The sequence below is a fragment of the Rhipicephalus microplus genome, chromosome 1, assembly GCF_043290135.1.
Source record: "Rhipicephalus microplus isolate Deutch F79 chromosome 1, USDA_Rmic, whole genome shotgun sequence".
In the NCBI taxonomy this organism is placed as follows: domain Eukaryota; kingdom Metazoa; phylum Arthropoda; class Arachnida; order Ixodida; family Ixodidae; genus Rhipicephalus; species Rhipicephalus microplus.
Window position 1 is genome coordinate 164,360,843 of NC_134700.1, and position 16,069 is coordinate 164,376,911.

Here is a 16,069-nt window from a genome sequence, read left to right on the forward strand (position 1 = left end):
TTGTTTTCTGTACTTCAATCTGACACATTTACTTTTGAAAGTGCGATGCCAGTACGATTATTTTTATTACATTATTGTTCTCTGCGATAATATTTACACCACTATCATCTTTATTAGCCTGACTATACTCATTGCAAGGCACAATATTCTCCCGTGTTGCATCAATCAACCCGGTCCTGAGTTTTCTTACTATTCTTTTTTACTCTTTAATTCGCTCTAACTGAATACGAGGCTACAAAGCTATTTCATTCATGCGAAAATAATTAGGTATATGGGGAAACTACAGAGCAGTTGTGAATTTAGCGTGTCAGAACCAAAAACAATATTGTAAGACATTCGTTGTGGTGGACTTCACTCTAATTTGGCAACCTTGGAAATTTTTCGATGCACCCACTGCACGACAAAAATGTTTCCTTTTTAACTCCCGAGGCTGCTGCTACAAAGATTGCATCCAGCGTCATGTGCAGCACAACAACATCGCCTCTAACACTTTCATTGTCTACACCTCGAGAAAAAAATTGACAGATCTACGTACTGTGGTAATCGATAATATGCGAAGCACGAATAATGAAGGTAATATGTCACTTTAGAATGAGCATAACCTTACGAGGTGGACGTAAATTATGCTGTACAGGGCTTCCATGTCATGGTGATCATGTTTGGACGTGTCATTTACCTTCGTCATCTATTCACGTCACCTCATACCAAATTTGGCATATGTGGAGCTAGCAAAACGGCCGCGTGCACGCTATGAGCGTAGCATGTAATGTTTCACATGACATGCACATCATCATTTTCGTGTTTATACGTGACATATACCTTCGTCGTTTATTACCATCACATGACATCAAATATTGTATATGGCGAGCTAGCGAAACGGGTGCAAGCGCGTTATGAGCGTAGCAAGTTGTCATGTTGTTAAATGACACACATCTCATGATTATCATTTTTTCACCAGTCACATACATTTGTGATCCATTCACATACCGTAATACCAAGTTTTGTATACGTGAAGCTAGCGAAACGACCGTGAGAGCACCATGACCGTGGCGTATAGTGATGACTTGTCATAACATGAAAATCATGACGTGCATTTAATGATTACCACGTCACTTATGTTCCGTATGCAGTCATGTAATTTCATACCAGTTTTGCATAATGTCATGTGTACGAAACCATCGCAAGAGCAGCAAGTCCATGAAATTGAAAGCATGACATTTTGACATACACGTCATGATTTTCATGTTATGACTAGTCATTTATGCCCATCATTTCATTTATGACTAGTCATGTTATGCCACACCAATTTCGGCATTGATGCCATTATTGAGACGGCCAGGAGAGCTCAAAGATAGATAGATAGATAAATAGATAGATAGATAGATAGATAGATAGATAGATAGATAGAATGATAGATAGATAGATAGACAGATAGATAGAATGATAGATAGATAGATAGATAGACAGAAAGATAGATAGATAGATAGATGGATAGATAGATAGATAGATAGATACGCTCAAAACACCAATGTTCGCTAAGAAACGCTTCGCATTTAAAACCATTCAGTGGTGATTGTTTTCTAAAACAGAAGAAAATGCACGTTCGCAGAAGTACACCTACATATAACTTTAAATAACAATTTATTTGTTTATTTATTTATTTATTTACTTATTTATTTTTTATTTGTTTGTTCATTTATCTATTATTCAAACTTTGATAGATATCCCTGGACATCTGAACCTGCTTTATTACCTAACTTGTTTCACCAAGTGGCGAGTGATGACTATGGAAAGATCACATCTAAATACTATGTATACGTTAAGTCGTTCTCAAGATTAGAGAACCCTCCAAAGCGTATCCTCAAGCAGTTTGATTGACGCTAAAGCTACACAACTTTGGGTTCTGTTGCATAGATGTTACCCATACATGCCGACATACTATGCAAGCGTACCAAGGTATTACCTCGGCAACAGTTCCCAGCGCTTCGCGGCTGCCATCAGTCAAACTAGTCCAGGTCACGTCTTGAAGCATTTTTTTCGAGCATGCTGACGGCTGTACAAGCGCACACATACATATATAAAAAAAGAGTCATTCATAAAGTTGTGTTAAGGCGAGTGCAAATAAAGAACACTGCATGCTACTGTTTCACGTTCCGACGTTCTCAGTAAAGCACCTAATTTATTAGCTAGCTCCACAAGTGACCCCTTTCTTGAAGAACTGCCTGCCAGGAAACGCAAGAAAAAGAAAGTGGAACAAGGGGAAACTCATCACAAGAAACGAGAGAAACTTCCTCTCTCTCTTGCATACCGCCATCTGCACGTAAATACACCAGCGTGCTCAGGACTCAAGGATGAATGGCAGTCGTAACTTTCAAATCACAGGAAGGAAACTCAGAAGCAGCTATAAGGGAGTGCAGCCTTGGCACGTGTAAAGAACAAGAAGGGGAAGATAGCAAGCAGTGGCTTCGTTAGAAGCTTGTTATCAAAAACGCTCATGTTCTGACTTTTTGCTTCGCGTTCCCCGGCTTCTTGACGGCGCTTCCGCTCTGAAATTGTGTCGACTTGCGTTGCCTTCGAGAACGTGGCCCCGGGAAGGGCACACAGTGAGAAGGGCGTGTTATAAGCTACACAGCATGTGTGTGTTGCGCCAAATCTAGGGTACGCTCATCTCGCAAATATCGTGGGAACAAAGAAAAAAAAACTTTTTCTTGTCATATAACACGGTGTCAGTGTCTTCATGAAAGAATGGTAACGGACAACCTGAAGTTGCTGTTGGAGACAACCAACTTAAAGTGGGCATTGTCGGGCATCGTATCACTCCCACACACAGGCACGCATTCACACCGAATAAGATTTGTCAGATAATAACAGTATTATTCGGTGTTTTAAACCCGAGAACCTCGATACGATTATAGGATACATCGTAGTCATCATCATCATCATCATCATCATCAGCCTGACTACGTCCACTGCAGGACAAAGGCCTCTCCCATGTTCCGCCAGTTAATGCGGTCCAGTGCTTGCTGCTGCCAATTCATACCGGCAAACTTCTTAATCTCATCTGCCCACCTAACCTTCTGTCTCCCCCTAACCCGCTTGCCTTCTCTGGGAATCCAGTTAGTTACCCTTAATGACCAGCGGTTATCCTGTCTACGCGCTACATGCCCTGCCGAGTTTCAGCTCGAATGAAGTTTCCAGCCTGATTAAGGCAAAACCTTTAGATGTCTCATCAACACCGAAAACTTGACGTACGTTTCCACCCTCCTCCTGTGAGTAGGCCTGAAGAATGGCGATGCAAATAGTTCTCATCACACTATCACGTCCCTACATGACGTCATCATCATAGAGTTTTCTGTAAGTAAACTACAGAAAACTCTGGCACTAGTGTCTATGGGAGCTGCAACGCACGGTGATTCAGCCAGTATGGGAATGATGGGTAGCAGACAAATTTGTCTAATCTTCATACTTTCCGCTCTGTTTGGCTCCATGTGGCCCGAAACCACAACTTATATATACTTGTGTAAATCCTTAGAGTTACTTGTGTGTGCCTCTTCTAGTATAAAGGCCGTCATACAAGACATCGGCGTGCTGTTATGGCGCCTCAGATATGCGCAATAATTATTTTTTAAATTGACAATTGCACAAATATGAACGCTAAACCTTGAGCAATATTGGTGGGCGCTGCGGTAGGGGTTGGCCGTTTATTGTCGTTTGAGATATCGTTAAGAGCTATAGAACCTTCAAAAAAGGTGAAGTTTTTCTAGGGACGGCTTACTGCTCTCCCATAGTTGAGTATGAAGTACTCAAAATCGTTAAATATTTTTGAATACACAATTCATACATGCATGACTAGCTGCACAACGTGCTGCAAGGCATGCTGTTCGCGGTGAGGCCCACGGGACGGGTTCATGCTCTCCCGTAATTCAGTACCTAATACTCAAAATCGCTAACATTTTTTTTCTAAATACAAAGACTATCGTCTTTAAGAAGTAATGGCATCTTCCGAAAGAGAAGGCCGATTGGATACGAAGCAGCAGCGATGCGCACAGGTGGCGTCATGGGTTATTGGCGTTAACGAGCATTAAATGCATTATGATCACAAAAGCCAGATATACACCAACTTATTCCATTCATTCACTCCTCAGACCCCTATGAAGCTATGAGTTGGACTCTGAGTGTGTTCGGCGGAGTAATATTTTGATGCGCTTGAGCCGGAGGTACTCTGGTCGAGAAAAAAAAATTGGCAGCATATCCACGGAGTGAATAATGGAGAGCGGAGCGAAGCATTCGTCCGTCCATTCGATCTTGCTTCCGTCCGTCCATGCGTCCGTCTGTGTAGCCGTCCATGCGTCCATCCACCCGTCCGTGCGTGCGTCTGTTCGTGCGTCCATTTGTGCGTCCGTCCATGCATCCGCTCTTGCGTCTGTTCATGCGTCCATTCATGCATCTGTCTGTGTGTTAATTCGTCCATCTATTCAACACTCCAAGTACCACCATCTCGCATCTTTTCATCATATATTCCCCATTAGGGAGCCTTCATGTGCGCGCGTCACCGTGTTTTAGGGTGGTGTCAGCCTTTGACCCACCACTTGCCGCCACCCGCTAAAACACAATGTTGCCAGTCCCGGTTTCCGTGGCAACAGGCGCCATGTTGGTTCTTGCGGCCAGGCGTTCCTGCTCCGTCGCACTGCACCAGCTGCATGTTGGCGCGGGTGTGCAAGCTGCGATAAGAGCTGCGTTTGATTACCCCATAGACGTAGCTTCCGCTACACCATCCTCGTGCTAACCACACATAAAAGAACTTTGAAGTCTATATGCCAGGGTGCTGCGTGCCACAATGCAAAACCATCTGGAGACCTTCCCGCTTCCCGACTTGCTCTAGCCAACGGAAACGCTGGGCTACACAAGGGAAGTGAAACTGCTTGGAGGCGACTACTTCTCGCCGTGTTTGTGAGGTGAGTACCCGTTGCATTGCGAGTGGGTTGAGTATATCACCGCACATTTCGTGGAATGGCTGACTTAGCCATGCAACGAAAAGCAGTTTGAGCAAAGTAAGCACGACAACGCGCACAGTACAATAATGAATTGGGCTTCAATCAGCTACGCTGTGCGAGCGGAAGATAGTTGAGTATGCTTGTTTATTCTTGTAGTCGAAGCGCAGTTCCTCAATCGGATGATATGACTAGCCGAATGTGTGGTCCTGCATGCATTCACTATCTGCACTTTGTCGGTTTCCGAAGCCGTCGCTGCATTCGTCGCGGAAAACGCCAGGCCCGTAAACCACCTACAGACGCTCCTGTTCGCTTCTTCCTTTTCTGGCAGATGTTCGCATTTCTGCAATTTTACCTCGGTTGCTGAGGAAGGGCATTTGGAGAGGTAGACAGAGGAGCCGAAGAACGCGTTCCTTGTTGTCACAAAACGAGCGCTCAAAAAGGGCGCGCCGCCAAAGTCTAGCGATGAGGCGCCAGAGTGACGCCGCGAGGTCAACGATAAAAAAAAGAAAACAAGCATCCAAAGATCTCGGGCGCGCGCCTCTCCCCTCGGAAGCGTGGCTTCGCCGACGAACCTCCTCACCCCACATCGGCGGCCGAGCAAGCACTCAAAATTTCTCGATGAAAAGAGGCGTGGTAATGCCGGGTTGAGTCATCCGTCGCGGACGGCCCTCGTACCGTCTCGCGCTTTCCCCAGTCTTCGCTGCGCATCGCGCCGACGAAATGATGAGAACTTTCTGGAATGTCGCGCGGAAGGTATTTAACCGAGCAGTGGCGATGAGATATCAGGAGAAGACGGAAGTTGGCGCCAGAGCGCGTAGGGATTCCGCCGTGTAGTCGGCGAAGGTTTTGTCCGTAGAGACAAAGCAGGAGAAGAAGATGATTTCCACCTGAGGGGTGACGACTCGAGCTACGGGAAAGAGTGTGTGCGAAGACGCGTGGCAACAGCTGCGTGTGTGAAGCCGACGTGTTTCCGGCGAAGAAGTTTGAAGCTTGGAGAGTGGCCAATTGAAGACGCGAGGTTTCCTGGAAGAGAAACTTCATGGGCAGCGGAACGACAACAACGCTGGACTTTGAGTGACTGATTCTCGGAAGAGTTTTGGCACAGCCGGCGTCCGCTGGCGTGCCAAAAGGGACCACTTCTTAATTGTCCACGCTTTCGTGGTGCGGTCCGGGGGGGGGGCGGTACTTCGGCCCTTGGAATTAGCCCGGCGATCGCCTCCCTAATTAACGGGACCTGTGTGACACTTGTAGGCGCTTTTCTTGCACAGTTGCAACGCAACTAACTTTTTGTGTGGCTTGCCATGGGGTATTCGTTCTTCGCTTCAATGACATGCGCAAACACACCGAAACTTGCTCAATAATTGCAAGCAGGACTTCTCTTTGATGACATAGAATGCGACAGACTTACTGTTCGTGTCCGTCCATCCTTCTGTCTATCTGTCGGTCCTGAACGGAGCAGCATATGTGCACTAAGCAAGTCGGTTGTCAGCCCATTACTCAAATATGCCCTATGTGGTGCATCGTTATTTGTCTCGTCCTTTTGTTTCATAACCAGACACACAGATGATTTGATATTGTAAACTCTGCTTTTATTTAGTGCTTGTAGATAAAATTTGTATGAACTCCGTCTATGTGGCCGGAGCCGTGTATGACTTTTTGTCTTATTGCTTTTCTCTAGGCCCACTGCAAGGACACAAGCTTCCAGCAAAGGAGGCAGGATGGTTTGAAGACACAAGGCCAGATGCCGTTTGGATGCCGTTTGCAATAAAATCTGACCTGGAAAAACTTGATACGTCCCTCGTTGCTCCCCTTTGCTTTTCTTCTAGCCTAATATACAGGCTTGTGAGCATAGAGGGAGGGTGGTGTAATGTGATTGTATGCCCTACGTTTTTGGGCAATACTTACAGCTTATAAGGTTTTCAAGCAGTCATTGCACAGATTTATTCACAGGAACTAAACTTGCTGTAGGAAATTATATTACGTGGAAACGCAATGTTTAGGGTATGATAAGCAGGCTATCTGAGCTATTCGGTTCACAGAACATCGCAAGCTACCCGGCTGTTTGTTTTTCCTTCCCGGTCGTTACGAGTTCCATCATATAAACAGCATGGTTTCGAGCCTTGCACTAAGATGCCTTTGAGGTATTTGCAGTGCTAAGGTGAATATGCTTCATGAATGGCGCGCAGACATTAAAGTCCATTCATAGTGACATCGCGGTTCTCCCCCTCGCAAATATAGGCTCCCTAAATAACCTCACTCCGCCATTGTGGTGGGTCTACCAAGTGGGAGAAACGAACTGTTTTAACAGTATTTTATACAAACTCGAGTCACGAACATGCCTTCCTGTTCTACCAAACCATGGCTAACTTCAGAAAACAAACCTTCAGCCTTCAGCACTTGCTATACAAAAAAACGCTCTTTTCGTAGAAACCCACGCTGCCGTCAGTGTAAATAAGCGACCACTCGGAATCAACATGACGGCCCGTCAAGTATGGGGGCCGTTTTAGCCAGTTGTAAGCAACCATGATCGGAGTTGTCACCACCCTAAAACACGGAGACGCGCGCACATGAAGGCTCCCTTTTTCCCCTATAGAAGCATCGCCATCCAGCGGACATTCCAAGGAGTAAATGAGAGGTGGCACACGCACACGTTCTTACGGCTTGCGCTTCGGGTCTACTTCCCACCTTCAACCACCTCGAGCTCATGGTATATACTGGTTCATTGCATTCATGGCACTGCGGCTCAACGCTCGCTAAGCCATTCTAAAACTAAGGAGGCTACACCCAGCGAGTCTAACGAAGCAACCCTTTCTTGTCAGATAGTGCTCAATTTACATGCCAATGGCTGCTAATGGGGATCACTGCGTGCGCGTTAACTAAAAGCCGAATGCTCCTGTCTCTCATTCCCCATTAGCAGCCATTGGCATGTACATTAAGCATTATTTTTTATTGTTCGACAACGCACAGAAGACGTCTCTCACCGGCACTACCTTGGAGGTCAAAATGTTATACCTGTCACATACTACAATGGCTACGAGGGACGAACGGGTGCCACTATAAAGAGCTTCGCCTCTAAAAACTACTGAGATTTAGTTCGGGTAAGCGTGATAGAGTAAAAGAGTGCTAATTCGAATGAGCCATGAGCGGAAGATATACTCCTTGAGTGAGTCACATGAGCTTCCTTTCAGGGGCGAAGCAGCTTATAGGTATCGGACTCTCGGCTTGTCGGTGAGTATGTCATCGTCACGTAAGGTTATCGTGATGGTACGCCGCAAAATGGGCATGCGCCGCAAAAAGTCGTTACCTCACACTACTCGCCACCAGTCCATACCATTTATGAGATAAAAGTTCGTCATTACTGCCTTAAACGTCAAGTTTGGCTTAGCAGTTGTGTCCGATTCCTCGACGAAATTCACCTAGGTGCTCAACTTCTATAAGTAAACTCGGAGACACTGTCGTGCATCCCTGTGGTGCAGTCATATTTTTGAAACGTCACCTCTTCAAAGAAATATGCGAGAAGACAGTGTGTTAGTGGGCAGCCGGCCTCATCAAGTGTGAGGCAAACGGAACGGCTATGCTCTCCCATAGTGGAGTACCAAGTACTCTAAATTGTTAACAACATTTTTTTATACAAGGGTGGTGTAAACATCGCAGAGTGAAGATTTGCTATGGGAAACATCGGTACAATGCATGCGTTGCCCTGATTTGCCCCTCGCCAAGTATCACGTCCAGAGAGCTGAAACTCCCTTTACTACAAAGTGCCTTCTTTGCTAGACGCAGACGGAGCATAAAAGGCAAGCCAATGCGTGTTCGCTCCAGCGCAGTAGCAGATTTCGCGCGTTCTGCTGGGTCGGGGAACGCGTACGGCACAGCTACGCCGAGGAGTATCTCGTGCAGGCCAGGTTTGTTTTTCACCGACCTATGCTAGTGGTCTCTTTAAATCCTTTTTTTAAATCAAGGTATCGCTGTAACAGAACTTCCTTCAAGAAAGGAAACGTGCAAGTTATATAAACATAGTGCCGGGCTGCAGGAATCCTATACAGCCCAGCACAAAGATCGGCTGGTGATGCAAATGTGCGGCAAGTGATGCAAATGTGCGGCGAGTGGCACACTCGCTTTCTGAAATTACGCTGGGAAAAGCTGAAATTTCTAGCAGCGCCATACAAAGTTTAAGAAAAGAAACAAGTCATTCGACACGCTATGCTTCTCTACACCCCCCCCCCCATTTTTCTTTCAACATGAAAGTGTTTTACGCCGGGGTCCACCAAGACAACAGTGACGTATTTCTATGACAGAAACGACGTCAAAAAAAAACGCGCACAACCATAACACAAAAAGTGCCTTCAATGAGAGTCGAAGCCATGACCTCAGTGTCCACGACGAGAAATTCCAGACGCGCTTTTGACTGCGCCATTGCCACACTCCTCTTAGGCTTTAAAGAATCCGCCTTATATACATCTGCCACGGTCCCCTCACAGCGTTCTTGCGGAAGTGCAGTCATGCGTCACGTCCGCGGCATCGACGATTAACTCTTTCAACGTGTCATTTCTAAGCCTTCATCTCATACGGCGCGTTATGAGCAATTCTGTCAACGCCTTAACACGCCCCCAGATGGCTAGCTTACCCTAAGCGTCGGCGACGCTGATAGCGTTCATAGCTGAATAGCTATGCAGCCCATAAAGCAACACGCCTGCTTCACCTGGATGCAACTCCGCGTTCCTCACTTATACGCTCACCCCGCGAATAATCATGGCCGGCCAAAGCGAACACAAGAGACGCGCTACGTTTCCCACTGGTCGGGCAGTGGTGTTCAATAATTCCACCTTGTCGCGAGTAGGCGACCTTAACCAAAGTGCGGCGTTCAGTTAACCACGCTCTTCTGGCTGTCACTTCGCTTTCTTTGTTTTCGCTCTGACTGTTAACTATTAGCTACCAAAAACATCTAGGATAAGGGTTTGTTTAATCATTATTATTGAACGTTTGTCGTCCGGATCGACTAAAAGTAGACTCAAAGCTGGTGCACACCGGCGACTAGCAGCGGTCGCGCGACCATTTGCGACCAGCGACCAAAAAGCGACGAATGTTCACACCGGCAGGGGCTGCATGCGAGCGACCGGAAGTCGCAAAAGCTGAGAGTCACGTCCGGATCTCGTTATCAGCGAGACCTCTAGAGACCAGCGCCGATCAGCTGATCACCGCCAGCTGACTGAGCTGAGTGGGTGGAGCAAACCGGGCGCGCCGCATTTATTGTTTTCGTCCGTTCTCACACAGCGTTCTCAACAGCGTCAAATTCGATTCAAGCGAAGAACAAGACATTGCCATGGTGCTGATGCGCTGTGCCATGGTTTCAGCGCTGGTATCACGGATGCATAAAAAAACGGTAGTGGGTGTGACCATCCTTTCAATCACGGGAGTTTATTATTTATTTTATTCATACTGCTGACTACAAAACGTGGTCCAAGCAGGACGGGCAATCAGGAATCACAAAAACAGAGGACTAAGATTGATCACGAACGTAATAATTAAGAAAGTGAGTAAGATGAGGAAATATATACAGTGCTACATCAACAAATATACACTATGAGACAAACATACATACTATGCAAGGCGGTCACACTCAGACAAGGTGTTCCACTCAGACACTGTTCGAGGAAAAAAGGAAAATTTATATGTATCTGTTCTAGCAATATATGGTGTAAAAGAGTTTGGTTGGTGATGTCGTGTATGTCTGGTTGACAAAGGGGTTAAATACAATGAAGGGTCAATCGCAACTCTATGGTTAAGCAGTTGGCCGGCCATGCAAGCCGCCTGCCTCCCAAGCCGCGCTGAGATGACGAGGAGTATTTTCGAGAGTCGTACGTATTCAGAAACGGTCCTTGAATTTAAATTGACTTGCCACAGTCTAACGCGTCTCGCACAACGCGTCTCGAACGCGGTGCCTTAAGTCGTTGTCAAGGCATGAAGCACAAACGCGTTCCAAACGCGCTGCATTGAAGGCGGTGACAAATCAAGTTCAAGACAATAAAACGGTTCTGAATTCGGGGAAAAGATAGTGCACAATTTATTTTCTCTTTACTTGGACGTTGTTTAACTTCTTACGAATACCGCCGCGTAAATTCGACGCTTTGCTTGAGCTGCTGCGCCCCGCCATCTCCAAGCCAAGTATTCCGTGGTGGCCATGTTGCCACAGACACAGAGGAACGCACTAGTTTGGTCTCTCGAGTGTGCTCTTGGCGGCTCTCTTGGCGGTTCTCTTGGCGTGCTTGTCGGCTGTTGTTGTGGTGGCCGCTGAGGTGGATCACGTACAGGATGAACAATCTCAAGGTTTGGCGATGGTTCATTGGGGTGCGGTTTTGTTCCATGGATGAGCTCATGCCGACGCATTTTTGCAGCAGCTTTACTTTGCGGGCAGCCCGAATATGAGGCAGCGTGATTACCTGTACAGTTTGCACACTTAGGCTGAAGAACAGACTTGCACTCCTTATGATGGTGTTCTTCTGAGCAGATCTTACACCGGCGTGTGTTACGGCAACTTTTCGCCATGTGTCTGAATCGCTGGCCGTTATAGCACCGAAGTGCTGGACCAAGATATTCTTCCACGCACTGCTTTGTATGTTTTGCTTCAAGATACGTGTTCAAGTTTTCAATCAACGGCTAAGGAGTAGCCGACGCCATAATGGTGCGCCAACATCTCCTTATATATTATATCAATAAAAAAAAAACGCACTAGTTTGTATCTGGTGGCAGGAAGACAGCGCAATGAAAAAACAAAAGAACAACACTTGAGCATCGCTGATTGGTTCCAGCTGCTTTGCGACTGCAGTCGCGTGACTCAAAAAATCAGTCAGGAAGCGACTAGCCAAAGCAGTCGCTTTGCGACCGTTTGCGTTCGCGACTGTTTGCGACCAGTCGCAAATGGTCACGCGACCGCTGCTAGTCGCCGGTGTGCACCAGCCTTAAGTGTCAATGAGGAAGCATCCACTTTAAGCGGTGCTTTAGGTGTCGTACACCAAAGAACCTTGCGCAAGCTTTCCCATATGAGTAAACATGAAACATGAACGGTAACCATGAAACGGTAAACATGAAACTACTTCTGTATTAGACTGTTTCACTTTTATGTTTTACGGATTGCTATGATGGAGGAATCTACCGTTTTTTTAGGGGCGAAGCTCCTTATGGCGTGGCTTGGGCGTCCCTCGTATTACGTAACCACCAGTGGCACATATTTGATATAGGTATAACATTTGACCTCTAAGGTGGTGCCGGTGAGAGATTTCTTCTGTGCGTCGTTTAACAATAAAACATGGTACTCAATGTACATGCCAATGGCTACTAATGGGGAATGAGAGACAGGAGCATTCGGCTTTTAGTCAACGCGCACGCTGCGATCCCCATTAGCAGCCATTGGCATGTACATTGAGCACTATCGGACAAGAAAGGGTTGCTACATTATACTCGCTTGGTGTAACCTCCTTAGTTTTAGAAAGGTTTAGCGAGCGTTGAGCCGCAGGGCCATGAATACAATGAACTAGTATATACCATGAATGAATTCAAGGTGGTCAAAGGGGGGAAGCAGATACAAAGCGCAAGCCGTAAGAAATTAAGAGCTGAATCCTCCTGTCTCTCATTTCACATTAGCAGCCACTGGCATGTACATTGAGCACTATCTGACAGGAAAAGGTTGCTGCGTTATACTCGCTTGGTGTAACCTCCTTGGTTTTAGAAAGGTTTAGCTAGCATCGGGCCGCAGTGCCATGAATACAGTGAACTAGTATATACCATGAACTCAAGGTGCTTGAAGGTGGGAAGTAGACCCGAAGCGCAAGCCGTAAGAAAGTGTGCGTGTGCCACCTCTCGTTTAGTCCTTGGAATGTCCACTGAATGGCGGTGCTTCTATATGGGGATTATATGATAAAAAGATGCGAGATGGTGGGACTTGGAGTGTTGAATAGATGGACGAACGGACACACGAACAGATGCATGGATGGACGCATGAACGGACGCAGGGGCGGATGCATGAACGAACGCAGGGACGGGCGCACGAACAGACGCATGGACGGTCACACAGACGCACGCATGGACGGACGAATGCTTCGCCCTACTCTCCATCATTCACTCCGTGGATATGCTGCCATTTATTTTACCTTTTCTCTCTCTTCAGCCCATTGAGATGTATACTATGTTTCTTTTTCCATAGTTTCTTAGTAGCGTGTAGTATTTTATTGAATTCTTTGTAAAATTTCGTCTAGCATTTGTATCAGTTATACCAAAGAAGTTCCAGAGTGCTTCGTGTAAAGGGCTTCTAGTGCGTGTTTTCGTATACTTGTTGAATAAACTTACCTTTGTTTCCGCTCTCAGTATAATAACGGTACTGAGGTCGTCAACCATTCAGCAAGTGCTCTTTTTTCTCCTGTGGGATTAAAAGAAATACCACTGCAGTGGAATAAAACTTGGAGGACGCTTGCGCTTCGCCTTCAAGAGTGATAGCTACCCTAAAATATTTACGCAAGTACAGTTGCAAGGGGCCTACTACGCCATAATTATTCATTTTGCGAATCTTCACAGTGTCCAAGTTCTCGCTTTTTCTATGTTTTGATGAAGGTATCATAGAATATTTGATTGCGCGTTGTAAGAGTGAGCCTTTAGAACATTCGCTCGTTGAAATTCACATGCTTCAACGGCAGATGCAATTCTACGCTCATGCGACCCGAAGGTCAAGGAATCAAACCCCGGGCGTGGTGGCTGCATTAACGATGGAGGCGAACATATATTTATACTCTGTTTCACCACTTTGGTTCAGCGCTACCAAAGCTACGTGGTGTAAGGAAGCCACACGCTTGTGCAGCGAAATATAGTCCCACATACAAGTGCCTTAAAATTGACAGGGTTCGCAAGAATTGGCAATTATTTGTTGTGTTTTACGCCACATCGATGCATGATGTGTTTATTCTTCTTCGCATTTATTTCTTACGCATTTATTTATTTGTGTCGGTTACCTCTAATAACTGTATTTACAAATCAACATGGCATCATTCATGCAGAAGTGACCACCTGCTTCGATGAAGACACGTTTTACTTTTCTGTTATACCAATTTATAGACAAAGGGATCAGCCACGTTAATTTTTATATGTGGCCTTCAAAAACATTTTCAAGCCACACTTTCATCTAGTTTTTTCTCTAAATATCACACGTCTTACTCGTAATTAGCGCTTCACTATATGACAGAGGTATGAGGAATGATAGGAGGGCTCCATGACAGCATCGTCTCGGAAGCACAGCGAAAAGCCTACGCTACTCGCGTGACGCAGGGGCGGTGGAGGGCACGTACATGGAGGAAGGGAAAATATAGGAGAGGCCATGACGTCATAATCGTTAAGCCGCCGCATCGCAAGCACCCGCACTTCCTCCTAGCGGAGAAGCAGTTGAACACTTCGCGATTTCTGGCGACCAGCCGCCGCAGCGGCCTTGGAAGTGGTGTTCTCTGCCGGCAGCGAGTCAATTCACGAGTGCTGCTTCTTTTGTGTGTTTTTTATTAGAAAGGTTGTGTGATGCCCAGCTGTAATGTATACTCGGTGCGAATCGCGTGCACCGCCGGATGTACCTGGTGGCACTTTTCACGTATGTTCCCTTCACTGTTGATGGCATTTGCATGCGGAGCTCTCAGCTGTACGCTCCGTTGGTTCGTATTCATTGTGTCAACTGAGAACACACGCGAACTTTCGTTGTTACTGTTGTAGGCATCGTGTCGCGTTTTTAGAAGTTGTGTCGTTCATACGGAAGGATAATAAACTTTTCTTGTTACCGGACTAAGTGTGTATGCATTGTATGGTGTGCGCTCGCTGCGTGTTAGTTGTATGTGCACTGGAAATACACACTTTATGTGCACGATCACGTATATGCCATAGATCACGTGCACGATCACGTATATGCCACAGATACGTGCATATCACGTGCATGATCACGAGCCACAGATACGTGCACGATCACGTATATGCCATAAACCTAGCGTACGAAACTTCGGAAATTTTCATTGAGCGAATGTCGAGAAAACACAAAGAAATGTATGTTTTGTTTTTCAAATTTTAGACATTACGCGTTCATATTTCAGCGAGAAACTCAAAGTCGAAACTTTATTATTGATTTTTTTTCTGTTAATAATAAACTTACAATTAGAAACATATGGTTAGAGCTCGCATAGTGCAGGTTGCAAGCATAAACTGAGTCATGGTTTCTTTCTAGTGTCCCTTTAAGGCTTGCGTATTCTTAATCCGCATCGCCCCTGTGCGAAAGGCGCATTGCTGCCCGCTAATCTTCACCTGGCAGCTACCAGTGAGTGAGGGGCAAAAGGCCCGTACGGCTTGATATTAAGAAGACCCTTGCACCGGTGTTTTGCTAATGGTATGAGTTAAAAGCAAACCTTATTTCGGTAACATTCTGCTTTGCTGCATTCACCTTCATTGCTTCACGCTAGCGGTGAAACTGTGACTTTTATACAATTTGGTATAAGCATTACAGCTATTATGAATGAATAAACACAGACGAAAACGATATGCTGATCAAAACTGAACTCTTATATTTACGGTGGTGACGCTCGTCGCAAATTACTTCGAACCAAGCCTTTGCCAGAGGCTATGCGTCCTTTCGTATAGAAACGAGTTTCTTGCGTTAAGACGCGCCACGCAACGACGGCTTCGCATTTACAGAACTCTAGGTTTTACACCCAACACTGTGCAAATACGACTTTGTGGGGAAAGCCACGCGATTGTAATGGCGTGCGCATGAGCTGCACGAATCAATTTGCTCTCCCTAAACAAGTACGACGCCAGAGCACACGTGTAGCGAACATCTTTTTTGGTATTTCAGGCCTCTTCTGCTATTATTCCCTGAGAATATCGCTAGAACAAAATTTACATTCCAGTTTCGTAAACAACGCCTAATTCATGCACTTCCCATATATGTTATGGATTCTTTTCGATTTGCAATTGAGCCACGTGTAGACGCTACGTGAGGTGGGTTTTGACGTTTACTAGGTGATGCGTGCATGTACAAGCTGAAAACTGCATCGTAGCTTCGA